The 13,978-nt window shown below is 41.3% G+C and overlaps 1 long non-coding RNA gene across 1 annotated transcript; it reads left to right on the top strand.

The window, feature by feature from the left end:
* Positions 1-7,863: 7,863 nt before the first annotated feature.
* LOC142071754 (uncharacterized) lies at positions 7,864-10,580 on the top strand. The gene is made up of 3 exons (XR_012667945.1): positions 7,864-7,966; positions 9,628-9,682; positions 10,215-10,580. It is a non-coding gene; the product is annotated as an uncharacterized LOC142071754 (long non-coding RNA).
* The last annotated feature ends 3,398 nt before the right edge of the window (positions 10,581-13,978 follow it).

Here is a 13,978-nt window from a genome sequence, read left to right as displayed (position 1 = left end):
CAAATGGCTTGCAGGCAAGTTTGGATGGCCTGGCATGTCCTCCTTACATTGAAAGATTAATTTGGATCCCAGCTGAATCTGTGCTGGCCTCTGGGATTGCACTTCATTCAGTTGTGTGCTTTTGCGAGCTATCCTGGAGTGTAGCCGATTGTATGAGACACAGATTTTGTGAGCTCTGAATGACATTGGACAACAGTTCAGTGGGGATGGGACAAAATGGGGCCCAGAACAGTTGCATTTGAGCCTCAAATTAAGGATCACCTACTGCTTCTCCAACCCACCTCACCCAGTGCAGTGCAGAGAGGAGCAGAATGGCTATGGAGCTCTGTGTAGGTGAAAATGGCTAAGGAGGATGCTGTTGCATCACAAGACCACTTTCCTCCCTTTGACAAGTATCAAGTAGGCTGGGGAGGTGAAGGGAAGAAGCCACATGAAGCTGCATGCTTCGCCATCTAAATCTTCAGCCAATCCGTACATAAGAGCAAGAGAGAATGAATTCTACCCGAGGCAGTAAGCCAATGCTGTCAGAGCTGCAAGGAGGTGGGCTGCAGGGTAGTGAGGAGGATACTCCCTCCATGCAGAGTGGTGTGCTCCATGGGGTTGGAGCCATGGCTCTGCAGTCCCTGTTCTGACCCCTACCCTGTCCCATAACCCTCCCAGTGCTGATGACTGGGGCCAGAGAGCCGGGGTGAGTGTGCTGATTCAGTAGCTTCAGTTGAGCTACTGATTTTTTCCATTTATTTGTTGCTTTTGCACAGAAGGGGAATATATGGACCTAAATGGTCAGGGAAGAGCGGTAGGTCTCAGGGGTCGGGATAGATGGAGATATATTATCCAGAGGGAGGCTGCCAAACCTCTCCCACACATCACCAAGTCACCAAGCACCTCATCCCTCTTCTGACTGCCAATTACCCTCCCTCATCCACCCTTTCTCCCCCACACCCGTATTTTCTTTCTGTCTGCTGACATAATTAGCAAAGTTTCATTTAGTCCCTGTACTGGTCGTATGTTGGTCGTAGTCCACATTAAATATATAAAAGTAACATTCAGTTACACCTAAGCAATACCGTGCCTTGTGAAAATGAATTAAATGAGTCATCCTCTGAAAGAACTGAAGACCTAGTCAGGAATCCTTTTACATAATTATTTAAACATATGTGCAAAAGGGAGGAAAAAATAACATTACGCTTGAATCCTACTCAAGGAATTTCTATTAAATCAATAAAATGTTGACATTTAAATATCTTGCAAAAATGGCCACATTTACTAAAGGCTTTAAAAGTGAAAATGAATAGAGCTGTTAATTAGACAGTGTGGCTGATGGAAAAAATGGATTTTTCTAAGGTGGGATTTCTTCCATTTCACAGCATTGTTTTACAGCTGTCAGTTTGTAGGTAGGTTACGTCTGTTTATAGAGAATCTGTTCTCTTTACAGCCTGTTTTGCTCATTTAAAAAAAAGATTATGCAAGATGCAATATCTTCATGGTTATGGCTTTTTCCCCCTCTAAATTGATGATTTGTTGATTTTGCTGCCTTGCATAATGTGATAACAGGACCCAGAGATTACTGTTCATTTATAGGGTTGCCAGTTTTGGTTGAACATATTCTTGGAGGTTTCCTCACATGACATAATCTTTAATTAAAGGTTAATCTTTAATTCCTGGAGTCTCCAGGCCAATCCTGGAGGGTTGACATCCCTATGTTCATAACAAATATTAATGTCACTGTGTAAAATATTTTTAGTGAAATTCAAAACTACTCAATATTCAAAGTTTTTTTTGTAGTTGCAGACATGAAAACGTTCCCATTTTTGTTCAAAGTTGTGCTATGTAAGCTGAATTGATCTAGCAAACAGGGACATTTCTGAACCAAAATGGACTCATCTTTTCCATAAATATTGTGATCATGTCAAAAACATGAACATTCATATTTTTATGCCAAAATTAGCTACTTTGTCAAAACTTTAAATAAATATAAATTATGCTTGTATGAAAGTTAATGGAACTAAACACCAAACATTTTTATGATTCCATGAAACAAAATTTATGAATTTCACACAGATCTAATGATATATTCTCATTTTACAAATGGGAAATCAAGATAGAGAAGTTAGGGCCAAATTATCAAAAATTTCTAAAAGTTAGGTTCCTTAATCCAAATTTAAGTGCAAAAATAAAAGTGTTCTGATTTTCAAAGATGCATTCACAAATCCTATTGAAATAATTGAAGTTCCATAGTTTCTCTGGATTTTTTATTTTATTTTATCCATTTGTGGTTCCAGTTCTTGTTTTTAATTATATCAACCCAGATTTCCACAGGGACTCTGACAGTGCTGTCATCAGCCTGTAATATGTCAACTGATTTCAAAACCTCCTTCGGTTTCTTTTTGTGCATCTGTAAACAACCTCATTGAATAAAGCGTGTGTGTTCAGTGCAGATTTCAATGTAATTGCGGTAGGTGGACACAGATGTACAGATATAAGGCTTGATTCACTGTTGTTCTGTGCCCATTCAAAGTGAATGCACAGTAGGTGGAAAGGCGCTCCACCAACCATCTCTGGGAAGCTGGGGAATCAATATTTATTAAACAAGCTTGAGACAGATAATGGCTGTGGAAGAATTTTTCAGCTTCCACCATGTGCTTTAGGACTATGGCAGCTGCTATTTCTTCCTCAACATGGTTTAAATCATGTATTTAACACCCATATTACAGAAGTATAGGAGGATTGTGCCTGAAAAGTTCCCTCATCTTTTTCATTTTATTTGGGGTGTTTAAACAAATGACAAAGGCCTCCTTCTCAGCCTTCTTGTCATTTCTCTCTTCAATCTTGGTTGGCTTTTTTAGCAATTTGAACAAATACTCTGTAGTTCTATTTTCAGATATAGGATCAATAGTATTAAGTAGGAATACATTTTTTTTCTACACATTTGTGACATTATCGGTTAATTTCTCTTGTTTGAGCAATTGTCTTGCTCAGCTATTTTTGGTGAAGAAGATGGAATCAAAAATGTTTGACATGCAGAAATATAAAATTAATTTCTGTTCTGCTCTTCCACTTTATTAGACAAAAAATCATTCAATAACAAAATTGATTTTGAAGAGTCTGAAGAAACTGACTTTCTGCACTTTTTTGAGATGAGCATGAATTAACTTGTTACTTAACTCTTAATGATGTTTACATTTTATTTTGGAAGAATTATCTCTTTTCACTACCTTGGGTCCCTTGAATTGCTTGTTTCCTACTACTTCCTTCAACTGTAGTATTTCATATACTTCTGTTTGGTAATTCATAGATAGCAATGGCCCATTTGTGACATTGATCAGCAGCTTTCAAATTTGCTGCAGTTAAAATGAGGAGATAGCTAATGAATTCAATAGTGTGATGATCTGCTCATTTTCCAGTTGTTTCTAGATTCCAGCAACTAAGGCCTGTCTATCAGCATAAACTGCCATGTACTACCTTCGACATGCAATGCAGTTGATTTTGCCACTAGCCACATTTTTCTCTCCAATCACAAGGGACTCCCTCTATTCCTCTCCCTCCTTAAATTTTTAAATATTTCTATAACTTGCTTATTGTTTCATAATAGTCAGAGGAAACATCTTGATGTTTTCATCACTTTCCCCACCAGAAAATAGTACAATGGATAACTCATTTAGAGATGAGGCCAAATCAAACTGCTGATCCAAACACCCTCCCCCACAAGATTTTAGGAAAGTTTGGCTCCCTCTCTGAACTTTGCAGCTCAGGCCTGTCTTTTCACCTCATAGGTCTCTCCATCTCTGGCTGGAAAAGGAGGAGTGTTGACATCAGAAAAGGAAAATGGTTTCCCAGATGCCACTCTCAGTGACATTGCTGGGGATACATGGAGCACGCGGCTTTTCACAGTAATAGCTGTGCAGCTATGCATTGTGGTAAGTCAATAACACTATGCAGAGGCAATGGGAGCAAAGAGAGGGAGGGGATAAAGCTGGGAGGGGAATATTGAGGGACTCCCTTGACAAGGAATGGGAAAACAGCATTGCAAATGGTACATATTCTGCTGTGCCAAAAAAGGAGGACTGAGATCTTGGACAAGGCTACTTTTAAGAGTTAAATTCACCAGCAGTATTCTCCTCTTTTTAATGACAGATAATATGGTAGCTGATATGCACTCCCACAATTTCCATCTCACTGCAGTGGCATCAGCCACCTCTTGAGCAGGAGCTGTATTGAATATAAAACCTAAGGAACAGGAAAATAGAGAATAATAAAATAAAAAAAAGGAAGAATCTGTTGAAAATTGTCTTAGGGTATTAGTATGTATGAAATCTTTATTATATTTATGCCAGGATGTGTTTTATTAGCTAATAAAATTCAGTCCCATGAACAGATTCAAGCACTTAAACTGAATCAGGCTCAGTCTATTTGTTAGCATTGTAATAGCACAAAACTCATTTCTATCACAGGTGTTCCAAAGACCCACAGAGGTTACGTGACTGAAACATTAGCATATTATTATAATAACATGATGCTGCTCCCTCTGACCCAGGAGCTTTTAACTTTAATAATTTCCAGGTTATTCAATAGCCAAAATGTGTTTTCCCTTCATATTTTCACACTGGTGCCCTTTCTTTAATATAAAGTACTGATATAATGAATAAATTATATCCAGATGAAAGTCTGTCATCTGATCCCTCATCCCTGATGGCAAATGCTAAAGCAAACATTTTGCACAATGTGCCATCTATATGAGGGACAGAGACCTAGAAAGAGATCTGAAAGGACATTTGATATAAGCAGGAATGAAAGGGACTGATTCGACTCGGGAATAAATTGATTCTGACAGGGGAGTCAGAGATCAATACTTGATATTTTGGGTAGGTAGTGGAGAGGGGTTACCTACAGATTCTTTTTTAGATGTGGTGTTTAAAAAAATAGAAAGTATAGATTAACTTTGTGTATTCACATGTGTCAAACTCACCCAATAATTAAAAGCTTTGATTTAGCTGATGAGTACTTCGTATGTGAAACGTATACAGTGCCTATCCATATTAGATGTGAACAGCAGGAATGCTGATTGTTTTGGTTGATGTACATCTTATGGTTGTACTCACAACTTCCACATCCCCAACCCTTGGTCAGGAATATGTAACTAACACAGTGTGAGTTCTTGAAGTGATATATCCGGACTGTGCAATATATTTGATTCAGATATGTCTGAAACACTTATTGTAACTGGTGAACGATTATCCCCAGTGTCAAGGCAATTCAGGCAGGGTCATGAGGCCTAACAAAGGAGGTGTGAGTTGTGAAGACTTACCAGTGCTGGAAATTCTGCAAAGTTCTAATGGCTGCGGGAAACTGGAGTGTCTCACTCCTTTCACACCTGATGGCAGATATTTGGTTTTGAATTTGCCAGTTAGCCAGCTAGCAGCCAGCTTTTTTTTGGAGGACCACCCATAGTTGCTGTAAGGAGAGAAGTGCACTTATTATTAACAGAGTTTTGTCAGCATTACACTTTCCATATATTTTCTAAGGCCTCAGTGCCTGTTTCTTTTTGGTATTATATAATGCATTCATTGACTATTTGGGTGCTACCAAGTATTGTGAACAGCAAGGGACTGATACTTTCTATTGGCCAAAGAGAATGCTGAATGTACTATATAATTCTGTAGCAGGGTGCTGGTGCAGAAGCACCTAATTAGCCCCTGCCCGGTCAGCTCCAATCAAGGGAAGCAGATTGGAGCTGATGGAAAAGGCCTGATGCCAGCCTGAGGGTTGGCAACACCTGCTGGTCTGACAGGCTAAGAGCTATAAAGGCTGGGAGGGCGCTGGGAGTGAGCCAGAAGGAAGTGGGGTGCAGCAAGGGAGAAGTTAGTCAGGGAGGGAGCGAGAGGCCTCCTAGCTGAAGGCTGACCCTGCCTGTAAGGGAAGTAACCAAACCTGTAAAGCTTGTATATAGATGGATACTGGTGGTGGGACAACAATAAGTAAATAAAGACACGGGTGTTGCACAACCCTGAAGCCTCTCCGAGCCTTACTGGGAAGGGCAAGAGGGCCCCAGGAAGAGGGGCAGGTAATGGAACCCTGTTACACGTGGGGGGCTTGTCTGGGATCCTTTGTCAGAGACATAGTTTGGTGACCTGGCGATGGAAGGCACTCTGCAGTGGATCATGGAGCAACACTGGGAGATGCAGAAGACACTGCAGGCCTTTCAACAGTCCCACCAGCTGAAGAGGCAAGCTCCACTGGCTTGGCAGACGAGCAACAATGGACATTGCAGGACTTTATCAAAGAACAGGCAGCGGTGCAGCAGCAGCTCCTGCAGAAACTGGTGAGTCCCATCCCGCCCCCTGGGCATCAGCATCTGTAAGAAGGCCTCGGTGGATGACCCCAATGTCTTTTTGGGCACCTTTGAGTGGATGGCCCTGGGCCTGGGATGGGACAGGACATCCTGGGCACTGCGGCTAGCCCCATATTCTGCGGGGGAGGCGCAAGTGGCATATATGGTCATGACGGATGCCCAGGCTAGGGACTATGACACGGTGAAGGCAGCCATCTTGAACTGCCTGGGGCTTTCATAAGAAAAATACTGGCAAAAGTTTCGGGCAGCCCGGAGGGCATGGGGTGTGCGGCCTTTGGCCTTCGCCCAGTAATTGACAGACTGGGCGATATGGTGGTTGAGGCCCGATGCCCAAACGGTGGGACAGATTATGGATCAGGTGATCCTCGAACAGTTTGTGCAGTTCCTCCCCAGTAGTATGTGGGTCTGGGTGCGGCGACATCAGTCTGACACCATAGAAGCTGCGGTCAAAAGGACGGAGGAATATGCAGAGGCAGATTTCCCCCCGAGGGAGCATTGGACCTTGAGAAACTCAGAGGGAGGCAAGAAACCCTGTGAGTACCCTGCTGGGAAGTTGGTAGACAAGCGACGGGAGGAGCACAAGGGAACCCCTAGCCGCCCAGGGCAACTTGTATGCTGGTGCTGTGGACAGCCAGGGCATAAGCCGTGACTGCCCAGTGATGGTCTGTGGGGTTGCTGAATTCTGTGGTTGGATCACAGTTGGAGGGTGGAAGAAGAGGCATGGAATAGCCACCATCCCCTTGTGGGTAGGGAGAAAGCCCCAGAGGAGTCTAGTGGATACAGCCTCAGCCTGTTCCCTCATACAGTGGCACTTGGTAAAGCTGCATTGGCTTATCCCTGGAGAAAGGATGCTGGTGGAATGCATCCACGGGGATGGGAAGTATTGTCCCATAGCCCAGCGTTTCTAAACAGGGCCTCTTTTAATTATTTACAATCTTCAATGAAAATAATACTTTAAGCACTAATAAGACTCCTAAAACTTGAGTCACAGTTTGACAAAAAAGAAGCACAGAAAAGAAAATACTACAAAAAGGAAACCCACGCTATAATTAAGTACGTAATTAAGTAAATTTTATTCCTAGAAGACAGATCTGTGCCTCTCAGTATAGCATGGTGTTTTCTACAAATCACCAGCAGCACTGGAAATCTCACAGGTCCAGTAGTGTTGATGCCTCGAACACCCTTGGTTCTGTATTGGGCTGTTAGAAATGTTCCACGTATATCTGATGACGTGAATCCTTAGTCATGAGTCATAATTTAAATAGTGTTTTCTCTGAAGTACTAGACTGAACTAAATACATTTTTTACTGCCATTGACAAATTTTATACAACTGAAGAGTGTTTTTGCATTTACAGGATTTATTTCCAACACTTCCTTTTGGGACAGGGATACTCTCTAATTACCTAAAAAGTTCTTTCAGTTGGTTTTCAGGTTAAAAAAACGAAATAGTTATGATCAGAGAGGGAATACTTTTTTTTGTTTTTGCAGCAAATAGGTGAAAAACATCTTCTCCAGTTTTCATCTAAAGAGAGAACCAGTCAATCAGAAGACTATGAACGAACTATGGTTCCATGATTCTGATTTGTTAGATGGATGTGGAAAGAGGTGGGGAGAAGGTGAGATTCTGATCCACTGTGAAAGCAGAAGGTGCCTGGGTGCCCAGTCTAATTTAAAGTGTGATGGGAAAGGGATTTTTTTCAACGTGTGGGAAAGGCCAGTGCTGACTACTGGAATGTGTGTCTCATTACCCTCTAAAAGACTCTGGGTTCTTGCATCATCATACAGATATCTGCTGGATGTTGGGTGAAACTGAAAATTTTTAAAGCAAAACCTTTCACTTCAAAATGTAGGTTGCCTTGTTTCTTATTTTATGTTCCAGAATCTTGAATAACAAAGTACCAGGTTAGTACTAGTTTAGAATACCAATTGAGAGCCTCTACCACTAGATCTTCACTGCCTGCTTAAGGGAATAAAGGGGTTTAAGGACCCTACCTTACTCCCACTCGTAGGTTACCTAATACCTACCATGGGTTGCAGTGCAAAAGGAGAAGCAGGTTGTACCTCCCTACACCCAACATTCAGAGTTGGTAAGGAAAGGGCAGGGTGGGAACTGGTCATAAAGGAACATTACCAGATCAAGCTTGCCCAGGAATTGGATTTTGTAAAAACAAGATTTTGTAAAACCTATGAGAAACAAAATGTTTCCATGGCCTTTTAAAAATTGTAGCAGATTTTTTTTTTAAAGTGCCCATTCAGCATTGCCAGCTCAAATACTACAGTATTGTGCCAGTGCATGAAAACATGAAAGTAAAATTGGCTAGAATCTGACTAAATGCAAGCCAGAATGACTATTGTCTTTATCCAAGTTGAGTGAAATGCAAAATAATAATAATAGGGATTTAACCTGGGGAAAATAATTTCTCACAACTTTCCAATAAGTAGGTGGTTGTTGTTGTAATTATTATTTTATTTATGGGGAAACAGAGGCACAGAAAGGCTGTGCAACTTACACAAGGCCACTCAGTGAGTTATTGGTAGAGCCAGAACTAGAAGAAATAAATTCCTTACTCTGTCACTTGTACTCCAGTAAACCGAGCTGAGCTTCTAATTAGTAAGCAAACAGTGGTAATGTTGAACAGTAAATCAGATTTTCAAAATTATTTTAGTTTTAATGAGCAAACATTTGTTAATATCATAGATAGGGACATTTGTTTTTTTGAAAAGAAAATACAGAACCAAATTCACCAGTACAATGCCTGCTTTGCACTGCTGTGGTGATGCAAATAAGCCACAAACCCAGTTAAAGTGGCCATTTAGGTTGCTTTTTGTTGGCAGAGTGGCACAAAGCATCCAGAGTGAACCTGGTCCACAGTTTTTTATCCTGGCAATATCATTTAAAACGTGTCTGAAATTCAATAGCAATGGCAATAAAAGTGACTGGGTTTGTGCTTAATTAATTGCAAAAGAAGTATAGTGCATTAAATTGGATGAGAAATGCTGCACCTTCAGTGAGATTATGAATCAAAGACCTAATGTACTGTACACCCACTTAAGAAGCTATATATCAAAAGGTAACTAATATGATAAAAAATCCAAAGGGAAATTTATTTCATTAATTGGATCTGATGAACGTGGGCATTATGATTAGGAATTATTAATGTAAATATAATTGTATATTATCAGATTTAATAATACCTAGCTCTTATCTAGGGCTATACATCAGAAGAGCTGAGTGTGCTTTACAAAGGAAGTCAGCATTTTTATCCCCTTTTTACAGATGGGGGAACTGAGGCACGGAGCCGCAAAGACATTTGGCCAAAGTCACTCTTCAGGTCAGTGGTAGAGCTGGGAATAGAACCCAGGCCTCCTGAGTCCTGGTCCCATACCCTATCCACTGTGCAATGCTGCCTCCCTTTATGTGTGTATGTAAATAGCACAGAATCCTTTCTTTATGGTTAAAAACTTAAATGGTGATGGGTAGGATGCCTGAAAATTACTGCCCCCCCCTAAAATTAAAAAAAATTGGTTTGAATCTATAGAGTAAAATTATTACCTCTGGTTCACTGCTGGTATTTTTCTACCACTGAACTGATCTGTGAGTGCTATACAGAAATTGAAAGCTTATGATGGGTAGATGTCAAATATTTCTCAAATTGGTTAAGTGGCAATTGACCAAAGGCAACTGACCATCTGGCAAGACTGACAGGTGATGTGGATTTGTTACCAGGAAGGCAGTTTGTTTACTTTGATCATCATGTCTGAACACGGGTTTTGTTGGCAGAGTCTTCTGTGGTGTGCGTAAGTGGTTTTTAGCAAGTGAATTTTTCTGTTGATTCCATTCTTCTATTTCCCTTTTTTTGGCAGAAACAGATGGATTTGATTTTCTCACACTTTCTATTTGCCGAGAATAACAACTCTTAAATCAAAGCTGAGGAGGTGAAAAGACAAGGACAAAAATATGCAAACATCTGTAACCACCTGGACAATGAAATGCAGAACTATGACCTGACATGCAGAATAACTAAAACTAACAGATAATTTATTGACTAAATCCCATCCTGAGATGGACCCTCAGCTATCATACTGATAGGCTGCGTAGTATGGGTCTGATAAATTCTCTGCTACTGAGTGAAGCAAGTATGTGTGGTCAGGCTTTTTGTTTCATGACTGCCTTGGCCGCCCATGGCTGACCATAAGTGCTGACTTCTAATTTTTTTTGTTGGGGCTGAAGAAGGGGAATGGACCCATCACAGAATCTCCCAGAAACTGGATTGCAAGGGAGGTTCATCTGAAAGTCTCACACCTCCATTTCTGGGTGGGGAGGTTGCCAACACTCTCTGCTAGGTGGTGCTGGCTGAAGAAATAGGACACCACCAGTCTAGCTCCAAGTGAGCTTTTACAATAAAGGGGTTAACACATTTATTTCTTCATTGGCACTGTGTATGGGAAAAGAAATACCCACAGACTAGAACAATAAGCAAGTGGATAAATCAAAATATTTGCTTTTCACAAATGCCTGGTCTGTTAAGTGGAAGAGCTGAGAGAATGTAAGCCTCCACTTCCCATTTGTCCTGCTTTAGGCAGTAGGGAAATATACTTTATATCTATCTGCTTTATGGGCCAAAGTCTGGCATCTGATAGCCCAACTATGTCTGCATGTGTCTATGTGGGTATAACTGATAGCTGAATTTGGCCCATAATGTGTAACTTTGTATTGTAGCTGTCAACGCATGGCCTGAGGCTTTTAGCAAATCTTCTGTGTGTAATTTTTTTATTTAATGCAATGTGTCCTGCACATGCTTGTGCTGCACATATGCAAAATTAATTTGCCCCCACCCCAACAACTTTATTGTGGAGTGATTTTCATTAAGTGAAAGTAGAGGTGTTTTTATTCTCAGATACAATATCTTCCAGTTTCACACCCACACACTTTTTCTTCCAGTTTCCTTCCTTCCTTCCCCCTTCACTCCCACCCCATTTGTTGTGGAGGCCTCTCTCTTTCTCTGCCCCAAGAGTCCATCAACACCACATGGAGTGTTGGCTGTGGAAGCTGCTTCTGTGATGTGAGGCCTCCTCCCTTTATCTCCCAGGCCCTGTGTGTGCTGCTTCCATATATTCCTAGGTCCTGCTGACTCCACTTGACTACCTTTCAATCAGCTAGCACTAGGTCAATTGGCTGAGTGACTACCTATGATCCTCACCTCTTAGATCAGCAAGCAATTATTCCTTTCTGAGATATGCCCTAGCTTACCTTGCTTACTTTGCTTGCTTTGACAATTATCCTTATCCATCTGTCCCCATTTTTAAATGTCACTAACAGTTTCCCCCCAAAGGTGACTTTAGCATGTCCACTGTTGATCCCATTTCCTTCTATCTTTTTTTCTATTTAGACATCTACGCCAGGATATTCCAAAATAGAATTAGGTTTCTAAGTATTGTGACAGGGTTGGGCCAGATGGCTATAGGAGAGTAACAGAAGGCAGATATATTAGCCCCAGGCTAAGTAGGTCCCTTTTCCCTGGGTAAGGTAACAGGGAATGTTCCAGAACAATCAGGAACCTTTGGGAGACAATTAAGACAGGCTGATTAGAACACCTGCAGCCAATCAAGAAGCTGCTAGAATCAATTAAGGCAGGCTAATCAGGGCACCTAGTTTTAAAAAGGAGCTCACTTCAGTTTGGTGTGTGCATGTGAGGAGCTGGGAGCAAGAGGCACTAGGAGCTGAGCATGAGACTGTTGGAGGACTGAGGTGTACAAGCATTATCAGACACCAGGAGTAGGGTCCTATGGTGAGGATAAAGAAGGTGTTGAGAGGAGGCCATGGGGAAGTAGCCCAGGGAGCTGTAGCTGTTGCACAGCTGTTCCAGGAGGCAGTCTAGACAGCTGCATTCCACAGGGCCTTGGGCTGGAACCCGGAGTAGAGGGTGGGCCCAGATTCCTCCCAAATCCTCCCAACTCCTGGTCATACACAGGAGGAGTCAACCTGGACTGTGAATTTAGAAAAACGGCCAAGCTGAGGGCTGCCGTGAAGCTCCAAGACGAGCAGATCCGCCAATAAGCGCAAGACCCAACAAGGTAGAGCAGGAACTTTGTCACAGTATTTATTTGGCCACTTAAATAATGGCTTGATTTTCAAAACTGCTGAGTAATTCGCTTCCATGGAAGCTCTGATACTACGATGAGGAGGGGCATGGTATATCAGAAACCAGATAGTTAGAGAGTATGATGGGAACTCTGGGCTATTTCAAATGCTCTCTGCTTCAATAAATGACCCTATTTCTAGATGCACCAAGATCTGTCAGTGAGTGGCTACTTTTCAACTTCCAAAAACAGTAAAGGAGTCTACCACATGCCACTTCTGTTCCTATCAGCTACTCACCTATAGCTTGTAACTCTGGCTGTAAAATATTAGCTCCTAGCCCCTACATTCAGTATGTAAGCAATGAGTGCCCAGTGAGCTCTGAAGGAAGATAGTGATGACAACCACCGCATTCCTGTACTAAAGGATCCGTCTTATTCAATTTATTGGTGATATGTAATAAAACATGTCTACCAAGTTATAGTGATAATGTGATTTGGTCGTTGTCCTTTTCCACACTGTCTTAATTTTTTTTATTTTTGCAAGAAGACCTGCAAACTCTCAAAGACTTCGAAAGGGGATAAACTGAATTAGAAAATGTAAACTGAGTATACCTAGGGGAAACTCTGAGGAAACCTAATACTAAACAAATCCTACTTTCTTCACCCAGTGTGTTTGTGAGGATGCTCTCTGGGTCCCATCATAATTCAGGTTTACACTCTTTCAGCTGTGGACTGATATTCTAGCATACGAAGAGCTCACATTTTGTTGACGGTTCTGTACACTGATGTCTATAGAAAACACTTGACTTTGCTGTGGAGAGAACATTCTTTGGGGGGTAGATAAACCTTTAAACCTATCCTTTTTTTGGGGGACTTTCACTGGAAAGCTTTGATCTATATTTTAACACAAAACAGAGTCCTTATTCATTATGCTTAGGACCATCTTTTTCTGTGACCGAAGTCGCACCATGAAAGTCTCGGGTGTGGTTGCAAGACATGGCTCCATGTGGCAGCCTGTAGATGCTCCATAGCCTGGAGGGTAGGAGGAACAGGATGGCATATTTTTATGGTGGAGATGGATGTAAAATCTTTAAATAGCTTTTTGTTTTTGTTTTTTTTTCTTGCAGCTTTTAATGGCCTCATTAAAATTCTGATCTTGCTGGTAGCTTTTTCCAAGCTCAGGTTTTTTTGTCACATGGATTGGAGAAATGTATTTAAAGGTTGTTTCCAGAAGCAAAAGAAACAAATGTGTCCCGAACTGCTAGTCTTCTCTATTTGTTTAATTATACATAGACAGGTACATTAAAAGAACATTATTAAGGTTGTGAAGTCAAGCACTCAAAAGTTGGAAATGTCAGAATGAAGGTTGCCTCTGAAATGTAATTTTGGCCTCCTTGTGTGTATGCAATATGAATGAAGCCTTTTATTACATAATCATGTATTTTAGCTGGTGAACTCTAAAAAGTCTTTACTGAGCATGTGCAAATGAGCTTTGGGGGTGCTACAGCATTTCAGAGACTTTTGGGCAAAACAATATATTGTACCTG

This window comes from Caretta caretta, chromosome 4 (assembly GCF_965140235.1).
Source record: "Caretta caretta isolate rCarCar2 chromosome 4, rCarCar1.hap1, whole genome shotgun sequence".
NCBI lineage: Eukaryota > Metazoa > Chordata > Testudines > Cheloniidae > Caretta > Caretta caretta.
This window is presented reverse-complemented; position numbering and strand designations above follow the sequence as displayed.